The 24,012-nt window shown below is 35.3% G+C and overlaps 1 pseudogene; it reads left to right on the top strand.

Moving 5' to 3' along the window:
- Positions 1–249: 249 nt before the first annotated feature.
- Positions 250–345, top strand: LOC118003799 (annotated as a pseudogene).
- Positions 346–24,012: the final 23,667 nt, after the last annotated feature.

The raw sequence follows: 24,012 nt of genomic DNA, 5'->3' as shown, positions 1-24,012 counted from the left end.
TGAGCAAGGAGCTTGATCCCAGGACCCTGAGATCATGACCTGAGCCTAAATCAAGAGTTGAATGCTTAACAGGCTGAGCCACCCAGGTGCCCCAACTTTTTCCTTTTTGAAAGGAAATGGATACAGGTACATATCTCCTGAGTCACTGCTTAGTGTCTTTAGGTTATGCTAGAGCATAAATGGTGTGCTCACATTTAATGGGTTAGGTGCTCCTATTAGGGGTTACAAAAGTTTAGATTAAAAACAACAGAGGCTATACTTTTAGGGTTCATTTCTATAGTTTGTTACTAGAGAAGTTTCTCTGAAAATGTAGAATATCCAGAAAACAAAAACAAAAACATTGTTTTAAATAAGAAAAGGACCACCAGATAGAAAATACTGAATTATCACAAAACTCTTTGATTTTATTGACAACTTAAAATACAAATTTAATGCCTTCTTGTGAATATGTAAAATGTATTTCCTTTATGTTAGTGATGATATGCTATTAAAGATAAAGCACTGGTTAAAAGATCCCTACCTTTTATTTTGCTCAAACACTTGTTAAGCACATACATTAATCAGCACAACTTTCTACTTTCCACCATGAACTAGTTGGACAGGCTTGTAATAATGCTAAGAAACCCTTTAATCACAGTGTGAGAGTGGGATGCTGACTCCCTAATGTTGGCTATGGAACTTTGGGCAAGATGAGCCATACGGGTTGTCCTTTGCCAGTTGATGTCTAATCCAAGCGTGTGACTGACCAGTGAGTATTTCACTATCCTTTCATGCTTAAACTAGCAGATGTTATGGATGAATATATAGTTGAATGAATCAATATTAACAATGCCACATTTTACAGAAATCTTAATAATGCAGCTATACATGGGGCAGAAAGTGGGTAGGACCAATGACCACTACACAATGGCATGAGCAAAATATTTTCTAAGACAAACCAGATGTAGCCAACCCATTCAGTCTGGTAAAGACTTTGACTTTCATTTTCAGCAACAAAATGTAAGCTGGTTCTCCAATTCAGCGGGATAGGACAATTTCAGAACTGGAACTGAATCTGAGAAGAATGATGCCTTGCCATAGAAAGAGAAACCTTTTGCCTATTACTTTTATCTTGCCCCATTTCCCTTCTATTATTTCCGAGATCATTTCATTCTCTGCAAATGTTACACAGTAGTGTGGGGGCCTACTGTGATAGAGGATATGGGGTCAATGTATAATATTTGCATTTATTGGTGGTGCCTGGATATAATGCAATAATTGAAAAACAGACAAAAGTAGGGCGCCTAGGTGGCTCAGTTGGTTAAGCGTCTGCCTTCGGCTCAGGTTATGATCCCAGGGGCCTGGGATCGAGTCCCACATCGGGTTCCTTGTTCGGTGGGGAGTCTGCTTCTCCCTTTACCCCCATCCCCATTCATGATCTCTCTCTCAAGCTCTCTCTCTCAAATAAATTTAAAAAAATAAAAAAATAAAAAAAAACAGGCAAAAGTAGAATATATTTTGAAGCAGGAAGCCCTTTGGCAGTTGATACATGTATAGCTTCTTGCCCCACTGTATAGACTATGGGCTCTTTTATTGGCATACATTCTGGAGAATAGTGAGGAGGAGTTAAAAGCAGACATGTCTTGGCAGTGATGATGAGATTAGGCCATCTAGTCAAAGAGTTGAGGTACTGTTTCCACCTGTTTCAAAAAAGGGTTGAAATGTCAAGAGACTAGTGTTAGTTGAACAGTTTATGACATCTCCTTTGCAACCGTTTCATATAGAATTATCCCATGGAGGGGCGCCTGGGTGGCTCAGTCGTTAAGCGTCTACCTTCGGCTCAGGTCATGATCCCAGGGTCCTGGGATCGAGCCCCACATCAGGCTCCCTGCTCGGCGGGAAGCCTGCTTCTCCCTCTCCCGCTCCCCCTGCTTGTGTTCCCTCTCTCGCTGTGTCTCTCTGTGTCAAATAAATAAATAAAATCTTTAAAAAAAAAAAAGAATTATCCCATGGAATACTCACAGAATGATGATCAAGCACCAAAGTTGAACCGAAATAAGGAGTGGGGCTAAATCTCTTACCTTTTAAGTATATCATTCTAAAAACTGTGAAATTGGTTAAAATCAACAATTTTGACAATGAGACTCTTTACTGAGGATGTGCTTAAGAGCCATCCGTTTCCCCATATTGCTTCTGTCAGCCAATTACACATTTTATTTTCCTGCTCAACAAATAGCATGTTAAACTGACTTGTAAAATACATTTTGATGTTGTAGAATTTCATTGTCAAATATCTTACACAAATGCACACACTTGCATACACACTTCTTCCAAATATGGAAGAGAAGCAATGATCCTAAATTCAACTATCAAATACTATTAGCTACATTTTTACTCGACTGTAATTTAGAAACATTTTCAAGAATCCTGACCCCTTTTCCTCATCTGGCAGAGAAGATTGAATGGGTCTCCTCACTATACTGATGATAAGAAGGCAAAGATAAACCAGAGAAGTCATGCTTGCCTTTAGGGATTCACCTGGTAAATTGCTGCTTAAAGAGTGCTGTCAATAAGTTAACTTCTTTACTGTCGGGAGCAATTCTCTACTGGCGGTGAGATGGACAAGATGACTGAACAGATCTTTTTTCATCTCAAGATCCAAAGTTTCTTTTCAAGGAATTGTGACTGGAGAACAGAAACAGTATTTAGGGCCTGTTCACAAACTTTTAACTTTAAAAGAACCTGCATTTTATTATGTTCTTTCTTTAGTGAACTTATGTAAAATCTCTAAAAAAAAAAAATCTTTATTCACATTTTGTATCGCTTTATTTATTTATTTCTGTATTTATTGTTTAAATAATGATAATGGTTAAGAGCCATTCTAGGACTTGATATTTTAGGGTGAAGATTTCCTCTTGTACCTTTTTTGTTCTCCTAGTATCTTAAAAGGAAGACTTTCCTCTTCCATTTCTCTTTTAGTCAGCAGAGAGATACAGTGAAATGGCTAAAAACAGAATTTAGAACCAGGTTGGGTGTTTATTATTTATTTATTTTAATTGCAGTATAATTAACATACAGTGTTACATTAATTTCAGTGTACAACCTACTGATTCAATAATTCCATACATTACTCATTACTCACCATGATAAGTGCAGTTGCCATCTGTTACCATAAATGTTATCATGTTATTTACCATATTCTTTTTTTTTATTGACCATATTCTTTATGCTGTACTTTTCATCTCGGTGACTTATTTATTCTATAACTAGAATCGTGTTACCTCTTTATCCCCTTTATCCATTTCACCCATCCTCCCACCCACCTTTCCTCTGGCAACCACCAGTTTGTTCTCTGTATTTAAGAGTCTGTATTTTGGTTGGTTTGTTCATTTGTTTTTTAGATTCTACATATAAGTGAAATTATATGGCACTTGTCTTTGTCTGCCTTATTGTACTTAGCATAATATCCTCGAGATTTATCCATGTTGTCGTAAATGGCAAGATCTATTCTTTTTCTATGGCTGAGTAATCCATTGTATGTCTGTGTATACACATATACACACACATATATACCATATCCTCATTCATTCATTGATTCATTTATTTTAAAACCAGTATAGTTAACATACAGTGTTATATTAGTTTCTGGTATAAAATACAGTGACTCAACAATTCTGTCGATTACTCAGTTCTCACCAAGATAAGTGCACTCTTTCTTCATCCCCACCATCTACTTTACACATGCTCCCACCTCCTTCCCTCCTGGTAACCATCAGCTTGTTCTCTGTACGTAAGAGTCTGTTTTTGTTTTTTGTTGTTGTTGTTGTTTATCTCTTTTTTACCATGTCTTCTTTATCTATTCATCTGTTGATGGACACTTGGGTTGGTTCCATATCATGGCTATTATAAATAATGCTGCTATAAACATAGGGATGCATATATCTTTTCAAATTAGTGTTTTTGTTTTCTTTTGGTAAATACCCAGTCGTGGAATTACTGGATCATTTGATATTTCTATTTTTAATTTTTGAGGAACCTTCATACTGTTGTCCACAGTGGTTGCACCAATGGAATTTCCACCAACAGTGCGTAGGTGTTCCCTTTACTCCACATCCTTGCCAACACTTGCTATTTCATGTCTTTTTGAGTCCACCCATTTTGACAGGTGTAAGATGATCTCTTATTGTGCTTTTAATTTGCATTTCCCTGATGATGATTGATGTTGAACACCTTTTCCTGTGTCTGTTGGCCATCTGTATATCGTTGGAAAAATGTCTGTTCAGGTTTTCTGCCCATTTTACAATGTCTATGTTGAAAGCACAGACTTTAGAACCAAGTTGGGTTTTTAAATATAACCCTGTCACCTATTAGCTATGTGACCTTGAATAACTAACACCAACCTCTTTTTTCCTCAGTTTACTTATCTGTAAAATGGAGAAAATAGCACTTATCTTATATGGCTATTGTGAGAATAAAATGAGTTAATACATTAAAAGGATACCTGGCACATGCTAAGTGTTGAATAGGTGTTTGATTCTGTTGCTTTTATTATGAGGATGGTTATTATTGAGGCAGTTCTCTCTTTTTTTTTTAAAGATTTTATTTATTCATTTGCGAGAGAGAGCATGAGTGGGGTGATGAACAGAGGGAGAAGCAGACTCCCCGCCAAGCAGGGAGCCCGGGACCATGCCCAAGTGGAAGGCAAATGCCCAACCGACCTGAGCCACCCAGGCTGCTCTGTGGCAGTTCTTATTAAATGTACTATTTTTTAAAAGATTTTATTTATTTTGAGAGAGCGCATGAGAGAGAGAGAGCACCAATAGTGGGGAGGGGCAGAGGGAGAGGGAGAATCAGACTCCCTGCTGAGTGGGGAGCCCTACAGGGGACTCTATCCTAGGACCCTGGGATCATGACCTGAGCCGAGGGCAGGTGCTTACCTGACTGAGCCACCCAGGTGCCATAAATGCACTATTCTTATGAATGTTAAATTATTCTCTAATTATATACATTAGAAAAATCAGTTTCAGAAATCATGACGCATTAAGACTGCACATTAGATGAGTGATAGAGTGGTTTTTGCATTAACCTTGCTAAGTTAGGATGATAATGTTGGAGAAATAAGAAAGCTGCAAATCGTAGAGGCCTTTGTAATTGAAACAGTGGAGTTATCTTGCCTGAGTAAGGGAAAGAAGTGTGTGCCACCATCACTTTACTTCTCTGAGTTCTTACTCACTGGCCATAGTAGGAATGTGGCTTCCATTTCATTCCCAGAGCTCACTGAATCCTCAGGTGCATAACTTATTTATGGTATTATCTTGTTCAGGGACTGAGCCTCTTGTTGACTACATTGTGAGTCACTTATGAGTAGTAACGACATTTCTTTAATCTTCGTAGTTCTCAACATCTAACACACGGGTACAGAGTAGGTTTTTAGTAAATATTTGTTTAATAAAGGCATCAATAAATGTCATCTGGCACTTAAAGTTAATGTTTAAGACTAGTTACTCCCCCAGTGTGATGTCAGCACGGTCGTTTGTCCTCATGCATTTTATTATTGAGGTAGAAAAAAAGTGAAATGGTTGCATATGACTTGGTAAATATGAATTTACACTACAGAACTGGGATTTGCCTCTTAGGTTCTTCAACTTTCACAGATTCAATATATAGTCACATTTTCAGTGTATATAAAGGTCTACTTATTCCCAGAAATCCTGGAAACTGTTGCTGCCATATAATTTTGTGCTGTGAAATCTCTTCCTAAAATCTCTGGATCTGGGTACATATGGACAAAGTCAAACTGTTAGTAAGTATATTTCATGGTGCATAAAATATATCAAATGCATAATTTATATTTTGATCTGAGTTTTCTGTATTATTGACCATGAGTTTTCTATAGCCTATAATTACCTTGCTTATCTGTAAGCTAAAATTAGAAGAAAGACAGTGTTCTTTTTTTTTTTTTTAAAGATTTATTTATTTGACAGACACAGCGAGAGAGGGAACACAAGCAGGGGGGTGAGAGAGGGAGAAGGAGGCTTCCTGAGGAGCAGGGAGCCCGATGAGGGGCTCTATCCCAGGACCCTGGGGCCACGACCTGAGCCAAAGGCAGATGCTTAACGACTGAGCCACCCAGGTGCCCCAAGAAAGACAGTATTCTAGTACCTCTTTCCCTTTACTCTCATATACCAAAAGAATGGTTCTCTGAAGGTACAGATAATTAACATATATTTCTACATTCTGTCTTTTTTGGGAAGAAAGCAAATTCCAAAATAAGGGAGGACGCTGAGGTTGCAAATTCTTTACATAGAGAGTTTCCAGCTCAGGTTTTTCAAGGGGGGGGAAATATGCTTGAGAAATATCTTCCTATTTTTGCCCCTAAGGAAATAAAGTTACAACCACAGTCATCTAATCTAATCACTTTTCTTATTCCTTTCATAGATTCATCTCACAGGTGGACTGGTTTTCCTCATTTTCATTCTTTTCATGGATTCTCTTTTAGCCTCTGATTCCCTATTGATATCTATTGAAAAGTGCACAATTGCAATTTTAGCATTAAATTTCTCTATAATACTGCTTGTCTCTTTACCTCTCATTGATCCAAAGCTGTGTGCCAAGTCAATGGAGCAAAGTAAGTTTAATTCTTCCCTTGGCTTGTTTACCTACCTTCTTCATCAACCAGCAGCAATTAAAAGACACAACACCTCAGTTCTTTTCTTTGATATAATTAGATGAGTAATTCTTAAGAAGATCCACTTATTATTGATTCCTTTCAACTTTTCTCCTTTCCCCCGTTCTCACTGCATCCCACTTCACTTTCTCCAAAGTTAGCCACAGAAGTGGGACATCTGCTCAGAAAAACATTTAGATTGCTAATGATTCTTTTTAACATCTGTTACACTGCTACTGAACAGTTGTTGTTTCTTTAAGGAGGCTCAAGGGACAAGACCTATGTCACCTTAATAGTGGGTACTTTTTGGAAGTAGTAAGCCCTGTGCCTTTGGGAGCTATCCAAAAGTGCTATTGTGTACATACATAAACTTAATGTTTCCAGTCTTACATTTCTTTTTTGTCCAGGGCAGTATTTCTGATTACTTTGTGTCTGGTTATTGTTAGTACTTGACAGGGTTTTTTGTTTTTTTTTTTCTTTGTCTTATTCCAGTGCTCATTACAGTTGCACTTTTAAAGGGAGACACTATTAAGCACAAAACCTATCTCATATCCCCTACTGAATTGGATGTGAGCTTTTTACAAAAAAAAAAAAAAATTAAATAGGCTTTGATACCAACAACTCAATCTGTATGATAATTCACAATAAGAAAATGACTTGAGAATATGGTCTGAGACCAAATTTTTCTTTTCTGTTCAGTAAATGCACATGTACTTATTCACAGACACTTTGTGTGAGAAGAAATAAAAAAAGAATTGCTTTTAAATATATCTTCCCAGGGTATCCTGGAAATATTCTCCTGTCCTCATGTTGCCAAAGATGTTATTCACACCTTCAGACCACAGGGACCAGAAATTACTGGTGAGACTAGATGTGGTTCACATAAAAACTAGCTCTCTGGTAATTCAAAAAAGTGGTGAAAGATCTAAAAGGAATTTAAGAAGTCAGGCTTCACAAAGGAAGGAAAAAAAAACCCTGATAACTGAAACAGAACTTAAAATAAGAATAAAATGATTATGTTTTGCTAATTTGTCTTCCATTTAAGTTTAGATCAAGCTAAATTTAATATCTACTTTTGACTTTTATTTATTAGATCTGTTTTACATACAAATATATATGGATAAAAAGATGACAGATAGTAGAGAGATGGCTAGTTTTCTCATATTCTGCACAGTCTTGATATTTCCCATTGTCTTTCAATGGCAAAAAGCCCTATGGCAACCTCTGGTGGATGAATTAATTATGATACTGGAGAAAATAACCTACTATCTTTAGAGGAATTTTTATAACTATAAAGAATTTTATTTCACATAACAAATAAAAACTCATATCAATAATGTAAAATGCAAGTTATTTTTCATCTGACACCTTGAGGTAAATATCATGGTTTGAGGTTGTTTTGTTTTGATTTTTCTGTTTGGTTTTTACCATCTTAGGAAAATCCAAGTAAAAAACAAAAGCAACAATCAAATTAACTCAGCTCCCTGGATTATTCCATTTTTGACTTTTCGTTCAGCTATAACTAGGTTGGATATAAGTGCTCTGCTACTTTAGGAATTTTGTTATGGAGATTATTCATAAAAGTAAATCACCTGTAGTTTATTAAGCCAATTAAAGGAGCGCTAATCTCGTACAAGTTTTCTCTAGGATGGCTAATGCAATTTTGCATCAAGGCATAGAAATTAAAAGCTAAATGTTTTTTTGTTCCTTCTTTCCTAAATATTGTTCAATAAGTGATATATCACTTAATAAGTAATTGGAATCTTAAAAGTGTTGTAGACAAGAGACATTAATTGGCATAAAAGAAATAATGGTACAGCTTAAACAGATCACGCAGTCATATAAAAAGTAGCACTGGAAAAAACTAGTACAAAACAAAATATGTCAAATAGTAACACTTTGTGACTGATTCTAGATCTAAGATTCCCTGACTCCAACACCATTATGTTTTTCAAATACATTAAAATTGTGCTTCATAATTGAGTTTCAGTTTAGTTACATAAAATGAAATTCCTGTATGAAAAGTTTACATACTGGGACAGTTTATAATTTTACTTTCTTTTTTTTTAAACTTTTTTTTTTTTATTAGAGCAAGCACGAGCAGTGGGGAGGAACAGAGGGTGAGGCAGAAGCAGACTCCCCACTGAGCAGGGAGCCTGATGTGGGGCTTGATCCCAGGACCCTGGGATCATGACCTGAGCTGAAGGCCGATGCTTAACTAACTGAGCCACCCAGGCACCTCTTATTTTACTTTCTTAAATTTTAATTTTTAAGAGATAATGGTAAACTTTTGAATTAAAATGAATATAAATCTCATTGTGCAATCTATCCCCCTTCAATTTACACATACCTCAGTACAAGACCACTCAAGTCCCTATCCAATGAGGAGTTTCAGATAAGATATGGGAGACTTCAGAATAATCCAACAAAGTCTGATTCTACCCAAGGCTCTAACAGTGGTTTTCTAAGCCTTTTGTTTTACATTTTCATATATCTGAAATTTATATGCAACCTACCATTAATGACATATCATAGTTTAATGATTTCTTTCTTAGTGAACATAAAATCATGGTACATCTTACCATTAATGACATCTTAGGGTCAATAAATGTAAGTAGGTACAAAAGAATATATTGAATTTAGGAAGAACCCATCAGTCAGATTATGCAAAATATTCCTTTTTAAGCAGTAGCTAACACTTGATGCTTTTTATCCTTCTTGTTATATTATCTAGCATCCATCCAAGTCACTCACTAAAATTTTTAAGCTGATTACTTTTTCAAACTTCATTTTCCTATCAGCCAGCCAATTCTCCAAAGTATAGCTTTATGAGAGAAAACAGTGACCCTGGAATAGATCATATCTGTTAGACTGTGTGAAAACAGTACAGATAATGTATGTGAGATTTGTGGAACATTATCAATGAGGCACTCAAGTGGATTTTTATAGCGCAGCACTCGAAATAACCTATACGCTCAGGTGGTATTTCATCACGTAAACAGATTTTCCTTTATATATCTTAAACTTTAAAAATATCCAGCCAGTCAGGGAAACTTTCTTAATATATAAACGCAACATTCTTCCAGACTTCACACAGCAAAATCTATGCTTAAGACCCATGTGTTCTTGTATTTTAGCTTCTGCACATCTGGTCAGCAAAGCATCAGTTCCATGGCTCCTGGCACCACACTGTGTTTCTTGCCATTGGTATCGCTGGGGGGAAATTGTACTAAGTTATGTAAGTGGTAAGGTCCTGAGTTTGTTGTGTATTCAGAACTCAGTAGGACAAAAGGCCTGTTTGGGTAAATCTTTCCAAAAAGTCTAACGTCACTAGCAATGATGAATGCCATCCATTAGTCCATTCTTCATTCATATGCAGCAGGAGGCAAGGAGTTGAAATTGGCAAGCCAACTTCTGCCTTTTCTCAACCTTTATTATTCTTATTCAAGGGATATGGCAGCCCTTTCCATTTAGCACCACTCAGGATCCCTTGGGTGTGTCGCTGTCACCTTGGTGAGACTCAGCTGCCTTGAGATGTCTCATCTTGCTAACCTAAGTGTCAGGTACTCTGTCTCAAAGGGCTTGTGTGTGTGTGTGTGTGTGTGTGTGTACAGTCCCAACATAAACACATAATATTATGAAGTTTGAATCCAGTATTTCAAAGTGAAGTTAATGAGCACACACAACACAAAAAAATAACTAGCATGTCTATTCAGACACAAAGCAAGCAAAAGCAATAGAATTGTATACAGTGGCCCTGAATTATATTTATTCTAGAATAAGCAGTATTCAAAAACTCATTTTAATCATTCAACTCCTTAGAAAGGTCAAGATCATTATATGTTTTTCTTGGACTGTTTAATTTATTGTTCCCATTTACACGGCTGCCTTCATTACTATGCAGATATAAAATGATAGGAAAAATTTATGGAGGGAGGCTATCTTCAAAATATTCATTAGTACAAAGAATTAGTAATATTCATTATCGCCTATAAAAATGGGACTATTTCAGTAGAACTTATGTTCAAATGTTCAGTAGAACTATATGTTCAAAATATAGTTTGGAAAAGGTACTAGGATAACAAGGAATAAAGAAAGGAAATAGAGAAATCACTATTAAACCACTTTCTTTAACTGTATTTATTATATTTGATGTTCAAATTTTAGCAAAAAGGCCTTCCAATCTCGAGGTATGCATATTAGCAACAAGGAATAAATATACCGTATTATTTCATTCAATCTTAAAGCAAGCCTACTTTATGTCTTTGTTCACACTGAGCTAGGGGGAGGAAAAAAAAAAAAAAGCGAAGGCCAGTTCTTAAGCCACTCAAACGTTTTACTCCCACCTTGTGGCAGTGTGCTGCATGCTACTTTTCCAAATTTGAGAGTTCAGAATTTGACTTATTTTCTATATTGTCTTAACCACTGATGAAAACAAGATTGATTGGGAAAGGATTTTGTGATTTACCAAAGACGGAGGTCTGTGATACAGGGCTTTTGCAGCATGCAAATCAGCAAAGAGTGATATGAACGGTGCTACAGAATAAATAGGCTTCCTTTCTCTACCTTGGACATAGAATTTGAAAAGAAATTTTGAGGCTCCTCTTTTTGACCCACTGCACTGAGACACTTTGATTCAAAATGTTTTCAAAAACCAAAATTATTTTCACAAGCCAAATTTAGAGTGTTAACAAAAGCACATCTCATCTAGTTTCTTTTAACATTAAAAAAAAAAAAAAATGCAAAGAAATACATTGGATATCTCTCCAAAAAGATACTACATGAATTGTCTGCAAAACTACAAAGAAAACTGAACTCGAATGCTTATTTACACAATTTTCTTTCTTTCTCTTTTTCCTTTATGTGGCTTGAGAAATAAATGGAAGAAATACCTCTGGCTGGTGAGTTAGAGAAGTAGATCTGAGTATGTTGTTTATCTCCTCAGACTTCTGCTTATTCCACAGTTTACTACCTTAAACTATTAACCAAAACTATCCTATCAAATTCTTCTTCCTGGATTGATTTTACTCTTCCCTGGTTGAGTTTAGCATCCACCTTTATTAGAAAAAAACATTCAGCTTCTTTGAGCCAGAATAAAATAAAAGCATCTTAGTTTCAGGATGAAACAACCCTAGAACCAGGGACTCTTTCTTCCATACTACAGCCAGGGACTTCCTCAAAGGCATCTGTGAGTCCTGCCTTATTGTGTTTCAGCATGGTCTGGCAATTTCCGAAGACAACCAGCTTTATATTTTCCAAAGGCTCTCGCCACCAAAAGCTGTGTTTGTGTCAGCATGATTTAACTTATGACTGACAGCCTCCATTTGAGAATTGTCTTTCCATTCAAACTTATCAGATCGAGTTCAGGGAGATTTAGTTAAATAGATTTTGTTGTTTCACAAAAGTGGGAAAATACGAGTAAGGAGTTAGCCTAATTTATGAAACAGAATTCCTAACTGATTTGAAATTGGATATTCCCTTTTAAAAACATAAAATAAATCCATTCGAATTATTTTTGTTATTTGTAAGATATACAATGATTTATATATACATATACATGAATGAATACACATACATACACACACAGAATGTTTTTACTCTTCCCAATTTTTGAGGATCACTAATAAAAGTACTATAATTTAACTATATTTCAATCCTCAGAGTACCCAGATTATGTAATAAATAAACTTTGTTCTTTATCCAGGTGTTTGCAATTTTTTTGTCCCTTAAAAATGAGTAATAGAAAGAGATGAGTTTTTACTATCTAATTGTTATTTGCTACCAATTAATGTTACTAAATTGGAAAAATAATTCATTTTCATCATGATTATCTTAATATTCTTTAAAAAAAAAACAATTTCAGACATTTGAAATCTTGACCAGAAGAAACTCCTTCCAAGTTTATAAATGATGAGATTAATTTCAAAATGCCAGTCACATAGCTGCTCAACATTTCAAGCTGAAGATGCATATGGGATTAAATATTAGACATGTCTCTAATATCTACGTTATTTCACATGTAACATTAACTTCTAGATAACATGTTCATTTCCTCTAAAAGCATATAAAAGAGCTTTCCTATTAAACATCTTTAGAGACAGAAAAAAAAATCTATCTCCTATTTTCTTTTTTAACATTTGTTTCTGTTATATGTGTAGGGGATTTTTTTCTCTGCAAAACTTGAGTTAGGAACCAGCCAGCTCTGTATATCTCCTCACACTCTCCACCTGCATCCTTATCTGAATGTCTCATCTGGGAGAATTTGAATTTTGTTTATCGATGTTGCATTTGTAACTGACTGCATGTTAAGCCAGGCTGCCATCCCTTTAGGAGCTAAACCACAGTAATAAATGAAGTTGAAATTCTTTATTCCTCATCTGGCACAAGTCATTAGTTTTCCTAAGTAAAGAAGTATTTATAAGGTTGCATTCCAGTCTTTCTCAAGCCCTAATTTTTTTTTTCCATTGTGAAAATTTCTTCCTTTTACTTTATTTTCTATCCATTTAAAATTTAATCTTAGGAGTTCTCACATAAGACTGAGGAAAAAAATTTTTTTTTTTTTTTACTTTGTGTCAATATGTCCCTCCAAGATTTACAAATGCTGAAGTTCCTCAAAATAGTAAATCAAAATTATCCTTTTTTCTTCAATATCCAAATAAGAGAATATCTCTGGATCACATTGGGCATACCCTAAAATAGCTAAGAATATGTTCCTTCTCATCACAAACAGGGATCTCAGACTCAAAATAATGGACGCTTAAAAATTAAATTTTATTTTTACACTTCTCTGTTATATAGACAATAGAAACTATATAACTCAAGCCAATTATTAATGGTTTTGTTTTCCTAAATTTATTAGGAAATTTAATTTTTTGATAATTATACATGAAGAGTATATCATTTTAGAAAAACTGGAAAATAAGCACAAGGGAGTGAATAGCAACAACAATGAAACTATAGCCTAAAGAAAACACTGTCCTTTGATATTAAACAATGGTAGATGAAATTTTACCAGGCTTAGTTACTGCCTTCTGGAATCCACTGCCCTGACAGAATTGAAAAAGGCATTTGGATTTAATAATAAGAAAGAATTGAGTCCCAGAATAAAAAAAAAAATTAAAAAAAAAAAAAAGAAAGAAAGAATTGAGTCCCATTTTCCTGTGATTTCAAACTGACTTCATGTATACTGGCTACATGGAGGTCTATTGCATGCTTTATCGCTTACTAAGAAGAAGAGCATGGACAAAACCCAAACATGTGTATATGTACATAAAAATCCAGATGTACCCCCCCCCTCAATCAAGTGGTGGTATGTTTGTGCCCCCTGCCAAATTCGTACGATGAGACCCTAACTACAAAGTGATGGTATTTAGAGGTGGGGCCCTTGGGAAGTATTTAGGTTTAGAGGGTGTCACAAGGGTAGAGCTCTTGTGATGGTATCAGAGTCTTTACAGGAAGGGAAAGAGACTAGAGCTCTATGGCTATAGAGTAATAGTCATGGCTGTCAGTAAACCAGGAAGTGGGCTCTCACCTGCCACCTGATCTGCCAGCACCCTGATCTTGGACTTTTTAGCCTTCACAGCTGTGAGAAATAAATGTCCATTGTTTAAGCCACCCGGGCTATGATATTTATCATAGCATAGCACCTTCGTCAAGACAAGTGGTATTCCAAATTTTAAGAGCTAAGATGCCATGTTAAAAATCTTTCAGATTTGTCATACCCTTAGTTTCCTTAATTCCTATTTAGCACATTTAAAAAGTCTCACATTTTAGAATAATAGAACATATAATTTTATTTAGCAATAATTGAAATAGATATGGAATTTGACAGCTTAAAATACAGGTTTCTTTTTTCCTGGACTCCTTCAACATTATACAAAAGATATTTTTCTTAATATTATTTTTTTTGCTTAGTCAAAATTTGTGAAGTGACTACTGTTGGGCTTAGGCATGTTACTTTGACAATATACAAAAGTAAAATATTTTCTCTCTTCCAAATTGTGAGTGTACAGTTGGGCCTCCCAAGAGTAAGATGAAAATTATTGCAAAGTATGACAAGGTCTCAATAAAGATATGCCCTTGTTTTGTCAGGGTGACATGAAGAAGAGCATGTAGATGACACTTGTGGGGAAAGGTCATGGTGTTCTGGGTGATAGCCCACCAACTCTGAATTTTCAAAGAATACTCTTTAAATTTTTTTTGGACACAGTTTTAATAAGAAAGCTCTCTTCGAACAGGAGAAACAATAGAACATACTCATTTTAATGTATAACTATGCTTATTTTAATGCAAAATTATGAAGTGCCAAATGACCTGAGCGGTCTTGTGAACTTCTTCAAGAGAATGGCACAACTATTTTTTGAGCCCCTAGTATATAGGAGGCATTTTATTAAGAAAAATATAGAAAGAAAAAGGTTTTCCATTTCCACAGTTCAAAACTTTGTCTACACAAGCCAAATGGAATAAAGATTTGAGTAAAAACCTATCTAGATAATTTGATCAAGGTAGAAATCCTTTCTATGATTACTCTAGTGTAAATACAAGCCACTTTGACCCTCTGAGGACCAGAGCTGTGTGCATTATCTCAGACTGAAACAGAACACCGTGGGAGATCTGAAAAGGCAATTGAAACCACAGTGGGGAAACTTGTTATTGGATTTTTTTTTTTCTTAGGTCTCATGCCTTGTGACATACTAGCATTTGAGAAGGTCAGCCTTGTAGAGGCGTGGATACTTTAATAACAGGCGTCTCTTCATAACAAACTTCACTTGATACTGTAATTGACTTCACATCTGTGAGATTTTTATTACTGTGGATTTTCATCAACACTTCACCCAACATCCTAACTTCCCACTGAATAATGCCTTGTGAGTATCGCGGACCTGAGATTACAAAGTGAGCTATGTGGTTGATAGCGTCTGTTATAGGACCATTGCCAATATATAAATATGATGGAAAAAAATGTGCAAGGTGCTGGTATTTGACCCTTGCAACAGTTATCTGTTTATATCACGGTGCTACTGGCAAAGAATGACTTTTCCTTCCCTGGCATCTTCATGAGTCATCGTGAACTCCTACAGAAATGAACTAAGACTTCAACTTTCTGGAAAACTTCTTGTAAGAAACTGCCAAATTCTCCTAGCTTAAAACAGTTTTGATCAGTTCTCTTTACAATATTGTTTATAAAGATTCCCATGAATTAGAAAGTAAACCTTCCCTTTAAGATGAGGTTAGAAAGACTAACAGAAGTTATGTAGTTGAGTTGAAATGTCAAGCTTTCTTTTATACAGGCTTTCTCTTACACAGAGTCCCTACACAACGCCTGAGAGGGAAAGGTGAGTGAATGGATGCTTAAAGAATGCTCCAAAGATACTTAAGCAAGCCACAGAACAAATGTCAGGCAGAATCCTTTCCCCCAGATTACCTAATTAGCAGGTATCTAATAAGTACACCATCTCCTCTAGTAAAACTAGCAGGAAGAATCACAGCACAGTCAAGGTTGGTAACCTCGAGACCAAGCCAAATTCGAGCAGGCAGGAATCTGGTGCAATCTTGGGCAAAGTCTTTCAGAGACAGAAAGGCTGAAATTTGGCTCTGATTGGCAATACAGTATTAAGATCAGCAAGTAAAGGAAATCAGAAAGAAAACTTATAACTGAGGAGGGCAATGAAGAAAACAAAATCAAATCAGTTTTCCCCTTAGTGATCCCACATAAATACAGTTACTGTTCTATTCATTCTTACAACATTTTCTAAACAAAAATATCTATATTTATATAGAAAAAAGGGAACATTGTCATTCCTCTTCACTATAAAATTCCTTCTCTATGAAAACCCAGATCTGTATCAGTGACAACTTCTTACACTACCCAATACATCAGAGGATAAAAAAAGACCATTGCTTAATTAGGTACCTACTATGTGCTAGAGACAACAGAGATCAATTACTTAAATCTTCAGTTGCTCTGTGACGTGGCCATTATCTGTCTTTTACAGATAACAAAAACAAGACTCAAATTCTATACATTGTTCAACTTCAGTTTATCAGGGGCTAAGTCAGCATTTGACTGGAATTTAGATGGACACCAAAGTCCGTATTTTGTCACTCATCTGACATTGTACGTACTGAGAGCTGCTGACTACACAAGGCCAGCCATTTAATTAATGTTGTAGGTGGACTAATTGATTTTTGACCATTTTAACAATATTTGTTTTCCCGACCCATGAGTGTGGAATGTCTTTACATTTGTTTGTGTCATCTTGAGTTGGGTTTGTATCTTAAATATCTTACACTGGATGTAGAATCCTCCATTTCTTAACTTCTTGGATCCAACATTTTCTTAACTATAAATTAGATTATATGTATGTGTGTCTCTGTGTGTGTGTGTGTGTGCATACACAATTTATATCCCTTCCTCTTCTGTTATAACATTATTTTCATCATCATCAGTATCATGTTTATTTCTCAGCCTATGAAACAAACTACACATAAGCAGTAATTTTAAGCTATTAACAAAAATATATATTTCTAATCCATCATAAAGTAAGTACTGGTATAAACATATTTTATAAATTACCGTAAATTTTATGAGATGGATTCTTTCAGACAGGCTATAATTTCCTCGGAAAAATCCCCTGACTTCTCTTATTCACCTCATAACACTGTATTCCCCTACATCCTTGCCTTTATCTTATCTTCACCTTCTTCCTTTTCTTTGTCTGGCTATCTGATTTTTGCTCTAATTGCTGTAACTGATCCTTCTCAAACTCTTCCTTTTCCTTTGATTTCTAAAGTATTTTCAGTCCCCATTTTCTCTTATCCAGCTAATCTCTTATACACAATAACTTTATCTCTTTCACTGCTTGCTTTTATTCAAAATTTATTAAAATCCTTAGTTATTTTTTGCTTGCTCATTATAATTCTAATTTAAGACAAGTATCAGTTTCCTTTACATCGAGATTTTCCCTTTTTTAATAAAGGCATTTATTTTTTTTAATTTTTTTAATCATAAAAGCATTTGAACTTAACATTATCACTTGAGTATAAGCTTTTCTTTGTTTTATAGATTTTGACATGAGATTTTTCTTTTATGGCTTTCTAGAGATACACTAATTTCTTGTTTGATTTTTACTTTGAATCAAATGTTATATTTAAGAAGTTGCTTTTAATTTCCAATCATTAAAGATTTCTGTGTCTTTCTTTATTATGCATTCCTAATTATATTTGATTGTGTTCAGAGAACAGGGCTATAAATCTCTACTTCAAAAATGATTACAGTCTTCCTTATTGCACTTTTGTAAATCTCTATAAATGACAAAGATACTTTTTTTTTCCAGCTTTATTGAGGTGTGATGGACAAATAATAATTGTATACATTTAGGTTGTAAAATGTGATTTTTCTAAAGATGTACATCATGATGATTTAATACACATATACATTGTGAAATGATTTCACAATCAAGTTAATTAACACATCCATCACCTCACATAGTTACCACATTTTTTGTGTGTGTGGTGAGAACACTTAAGATTTTTCTCTTAGCAACTTTCAAGTATACTTTCAAGTAATTACTTTCAAGTAATATTAACTATAACCAGCATGTTGTTAATAGATTCCCAGAACTTATTCATCTTATATGAACGTTTGTACCCGATGAACAGCACCTCCCCATTTTCCTCACACCCCAGCCTCTGTCAACCACGGTTCTACTCTTGTTCTTTGAGTTCAACTTTTTTTAGATTCCACATATAAGTGAAATCATACAGTATTTATTTGCCTTTCTGTGTCTGGCCTATTTCACTTAGCATAACGTCTTCCAGCTTCACAAATGACAGGATTCTCTTCTTTTTTAAATGACAGAATAATATTCCATTATATAAAGAGATAGACATGGGTATGTATAAAGATACAGATATATCACATTTTCTTTACCCATTCATCTGTCAATGGACACTTGGGTTGTTTCCATATCTTGGTTATTGTGAATAATGCTGCAAAGATATAGGGAGTGCAGGTATCTTTTAGAGGTACTGATTCTTGATTCTTTTGGATATATGCCCAGAAGTGGGATTGCTGGATCATATGGGGGAACTCCATCCAGTTTTCTAAAATGGCTGTACTAATTAACATTCCCACCTACAATGTAGAAGGGTACCCTTTTCACCACACTCTTGTCAATACGTAATCTCTTGTCTTTTTGATAATGCCCATCCTAAAAGTTGTAAGGTGATTTCCCATTTTGCTTTTGATTTGCATTTCCTTGATGATTAGTGATGTTGAACACATTTTCAAATACCTGTTGGCCATTTGTATGTGTTTTTTGTAAAAATGTCTATTCAGGTCCTCTGCCCAGTTTTTAATTGGGTTATTTCTTTGCCCTTGAGTTGTTAGGAGTTCCTTATATGTTTTGGATATCGACTCCTTATCAGAAATAGGGTTTGCAAATATTTTCTCTTGTTCCTTAGAAATCTTTTCATTTTATTTATTGTTTTCATTGTTATATGGAAGCTTTTTAGTTTGATATAGTCCCACTTGTTTACTTTTGCTTTTGTTGCCTGTGTTTGTGTGAGCCCAGAAAATCGTTGCCAAGACCAATGTCAACAAACATTTAGTTTTATGGCTTACATAAAATCATAAAACATTTAGTTTTTTTCTTATTATGTTCAGTTAGCCACTGTATAGTACATAATTAGTCATTGATGCAGTGTGCAAGGATTCATCAGTTAAGCATAACACCCAGGGCTCATCGCAGCACATGCCCCCCTTAATACCCGTCACCCTGTCACCCCCTCCCCCTCTCTCCTTCCCTCTAAAACCCCCAGATTGTTTCTCGAGGTCCATAGTCTCCCATGGTTCATCTCCCTCTCTGATTTCTCCCCCTTTGGATTTCCCTCCCTTCCCCTATGGTCCTCCATGCTATGGCTTATGGAGGGATTATGTTAAGTGAAAACATTTAGTTTTATTTAGTTTTATGGCTTACATCTTTAACCTATGGTTTAATTCATAGTGTACGTTTTTAAATCCATTTCAAGGTAATATTTGTGAATGGTGTGAGATAGGTCCATTACAGTCTTTTGCACATACTTACCCAGTTTTACAAACACCATTTATTGAAGACACTGTCCTTTCTCCTTTGATTATTTTGGTCATTTTGTTAAAAATTAGCTAATCCTTATGTATGGGTTTATTTCTGGGCTGTCTATTCTGTTCCATTGTTTATGTGTCTGGTTTTAGGCCAGTACCATATTTTTTGACTACTATAGCTTTGTAATATAGTCTAATATCAGGAAGTGTGGTACCTCAAGTTTTGTTCTTCTTTCTCAATATTGCTTCAGTTATTTAGTCTTTTATGGTTCCAAACAAATTTAGGACTGTTTTTTAAATTTCTATAAAAAATGTCATTTGAATTTTGATAGGGATTTCATTAAATCTATAGATGGCTTTGGGCAGTATGGACATTTTAATAATGTTATTTCTTCCAAAATGAATATAAAGTATCTCCATTTATTTGTGTCTTCTTTAATTTCTTTCATCACTATCCCGTAGTTTTCAGTATACAGATCTTTCACCTCCTTGGTTAGTTCATTACTAGGTATTTTTTTTAATGCAATTCTAAATAAGATTAATTTATCTTTCTGGAGGTTTGTTACTAGTGAATAGAAATGCAACAGATGTTTGTATATTGATTTCATATCCTGCAATGTTACTAAATTTATTTATTCTAACATTTTTTGGTGGAGTTATTAGGGTTTTCTATATATGCTGGGAATGGCTAGCACTCCCTGTACTAATGGATGAAAGGTTACTCTGAACTTTGCTGTGAAAGAGAGGAGAAGGCAAGGGGTCAATGCTCAGAGACAAGACCCTTTGCTCTTCTTTGCTCCCACCTTTATTTGTCCTTCAGGATAATCATAAATCTTTATCACTCTTTCTCAAACAAGTGATGTGTGACAAGGGGTCTTGCTGGAACTAGGAGGATCTGTTTAAGGGAAAGATAGGATGTGCTAATCTTCCTGTTCTATGAGTTCTGCTAAACATAGCCTAGGGAACAATGCATACATCTCTTTGATAACAGGGCGGCTGTTTGGGCTAAGAAAGCTTCAGAGAGCCTGGATGGCTCAGATGGTTGGGCATCTGCCTTCGGCTCAGGTCATGATCTCCAGGTCCTGGAATCCAGCCCCACATTGGGCTCCCTGCTCAGTGGGGAGCCTGCTTCCCCCTCTCCCTCTGCCTCTCCCCCTGTTTGTGCTCTCTCTCAAATGAATAAATAAAATCTTAAAAAATAAAAAGAAAGAAGGAAATCTTCGGGGAAGGCAACTGGCAGAGTGGTCACGCCCATCTCCACCTTCCAAAGGCCTACGCCCTTCTCTGAAAACTTCCCTGCCCCCAGTGGCCTCCATGTTACATTTTAGCAAGCCAGGTATTATTTCATGCTCTACATTAACCCCAACATATATATAAAGTTGTCATCTACAAACAGATGATTTTACTTCTTCCTTTCCAATTGAGAACACTTTTGTTTGTTGTTTGTTTCTTTTTCTTTTTTTTGTTTTTGGTCTAATTGCTATGTCTAGAATTTCTAGTACAATGTAGAAGTGGTGAGAATGGCCATGCTTATCTTGTTCCTTATCTTAGAGGAAAAGCTTCAAGCTTTTCACAGTTGAGTGGAATGTTTTCTGTGGGCTTGTCAGAGATGGCCCTTATGATGAGTTAATTTCTTCTATTCTTTGTTGAGAGTTTTCATCATGAAAGAATGTTGAATTTTGACAAATGCCTTTTTCTGCATTTATTGAGATGCTATTATAATTTTTATCATGAACCAAACAGTGGTAGCTCTACCTGCTTCCAGATGTTTTTGTTGTCAAACTAAATAAATCCCTATTTAATCTCAATCCACTTTCAGATGATACTCATTATTGTGTAAACTTCACAAGGACAGGGCTTTTGTTTGCGCCCTCTTCAGAGATGTACTACTGGTTCCAAGAACATTGCTTAGCCTAAAATAAGTGCTCAGTAAATATTTGTTTAATAAATGAGTTAATATTATGTTTACTGCAAATGGTAAAGATTTATATATCTTTTCATTACATTTATATTTTAATGTCATTTAATCTAATATTAATATCACTGCCACTGCATTTAGTTTGTATTTTAGTGCTCTTTGTCTACATTTTCATTTTCAAACTTTTTGTATCTTTGTTTTAAGTTTGTTACTTAAAACTGAATTTTTTTTAATCATTCTATTTTATTTTATCATGATTAGTATACTCTTTAATCCCCATCCCTTATTTTCTCCATCCCCCAATCACTCCCCTCTGGTAACCATCAGTTTGTTCTTTATAGTTAAGAGTGTGCTTCTTGGTTTGTCTCTCTTTTTTTGCTTCCTGTGCTCATTTATTTTGTTTCTTAAATTCCACATTGAGATCATATGGTATTTGTCTTTCTCTGACTTATTTTGCTTTAGCATTATATACTTTCTAGCTCTATCCATGTTGTTGCAAATGATAAGATTTCATTCATTTCTATGGTTGAATAACATTTTTTGTATATATATACCACTTCTTGTTTCTCCATTCACCAATCAGTGGACACTTGAGCTGCTTCCATAGTTTGGCTGTTGTAAATAATGCTGCTATAAACATTGGGGTGTATGTGTGACTTTGAATTAGTATTTTTGTAATTTGGGGGTAAATACCAAGTAGTGTGATTGTTGGATCATAGGGTAGTTCTGTTTTTAATTTTTTGAGTGACCTCCATACTGTTTTCCACAGTGGCTGCACCAATGTGCATTCCCACCAACAGTGCATGAAGGTTCCTTTTTCTCCACATCCTTACCAACACTTGTTTCTTGTGTTGTTGATCTGAGCCATTCTGATACGTGTGAGGCATTGTGGTTTTGATTTACATTTCCCTGATGATGAGTGATGTTGAGTATCTTTTCATGTGTCCATCGGCCATCTGTATATCTTCTTTGGAGAAATGTCTGTTTATGTCTTCTGCCCATTTTTTAATTGGATTAATTTTGGGAGGGTATTGAGATGTGTCAGATCTTTATATAATTTGGATGCTAACCCTTTATATGTGATTTGCATATATCTTCTCCCATTCAGTAGGTTGCCTTTTAGATTCTTTTAAGGTTTTATTCAAATTCCAGTTAGTGACATACAGTATAATATTATTTTCAGGTGTACAATATAGTCATTCCACACTTCCATGAAACACCTGGTACTCCTCCTAACAAGTGTACTCCTTAATCCCCATCACCTATTTAACCCATCTCCCCACCCACCTCCCCTCTGGTAACCATCGATTTGTTTTCTATAGTTAAGATTGTGTTTCTCAGTTTGCCCCCCCTTTCTTTTCTTTCTTTCCTTTTTTTCTTTTCTTTTTTTCTTTTTCTTTCTTTCTTTCTTTCTTTCTTTTTCTTTCTTTCTTTCTTTCTTTCTTTCTTTCTTTCTTTCTTTCTTTCTTTCTTTCTTTCTTTCTTTCTTTCTTTCTTTCTTTCTTTCTTTCTTCTTTCTTTTCTTCTTCTTCTTTCTCCCCTTTGCTTGTTGACTTTGTTTCTTAAATTCCCCTTTTGAGTGAAACCATACAGTCTTTCTCTGACTTATTTTGCTTAACATAATACTCTCTAGCTCCATTCATGATGTTGCAAATGGCAAGATTCAATATTTTTTATGGCTGAGTGAAATTCTGTGTGTGTGTATCATATCTTTTTTTCTTCTCAGATCTAGGGTTAGAGTTAGGGTTATGGACAGGTTTAGGGTGAGGGTATATGCCTGGTATCCTGCTGTTTAGAGAGCTGTCCACAGGGTTAGAGGTTAGGGTTAGTGCACTATTGTTAGTGTTAGGGTTAGGATTAGAGTTAGGGTATGTGCCTGGTTGCCTTTTAGTTTTGTTGCTTCCTTTGCTGTGCAGAAGCTTTTTATCTTGATGAAGTCCCAAAAGTTTATATTTGCTGTTGTTTTCCTTGCCTCAGGAGACACATTTAGAAAACTGTTGCTATGGCCCATGTCAGAGAGATTATGGCCTGTGCTCTCTTCAAGAAGTTTTATGGTTTCAGGTCTCACATAGATCTTTAATCCATTAAAATTTATTTTGTTTATGGTGTAAGAATATGGTCCAGTTTCATTCTTTTGCATGTGGCTGTCCACTAGTTCCAAACACTATTTGTTGAAGAGACTTTTTCCAGGTGCATATTCATTCATTCTTTGTCAAAGATAAATTGACCATATAATTGTGGGTTCATTTCTGAGTCTTCTGTTGTATTTCATTTATCTATGTATCTCTTTCTATGCCAGCACCACACTGTTTTAACTACTACTGCTTTGTAATATAACTTGAAATCCTGAATTGTGATGCCTCC

This window comes from Mirounga leonina, unplaced genomic scaffold, assembly GCF_011800145.1.
Source record: "Mirounga leonina isolate KUSES-001 unplaced genomic scaffold, KU_Mleo_1.0 Mir_91, whole genome shotgun sequence".
NCBI lineage: Eukaryota > Metazoa > Chordata > Mammalia > Carnivora > Phocidae > Mirounga > Mirounga leonina.
Note: the sequence above shows the minus strand (reverse complement) of the source record. Positions and strands in the feature narration are given on the sequence as shown.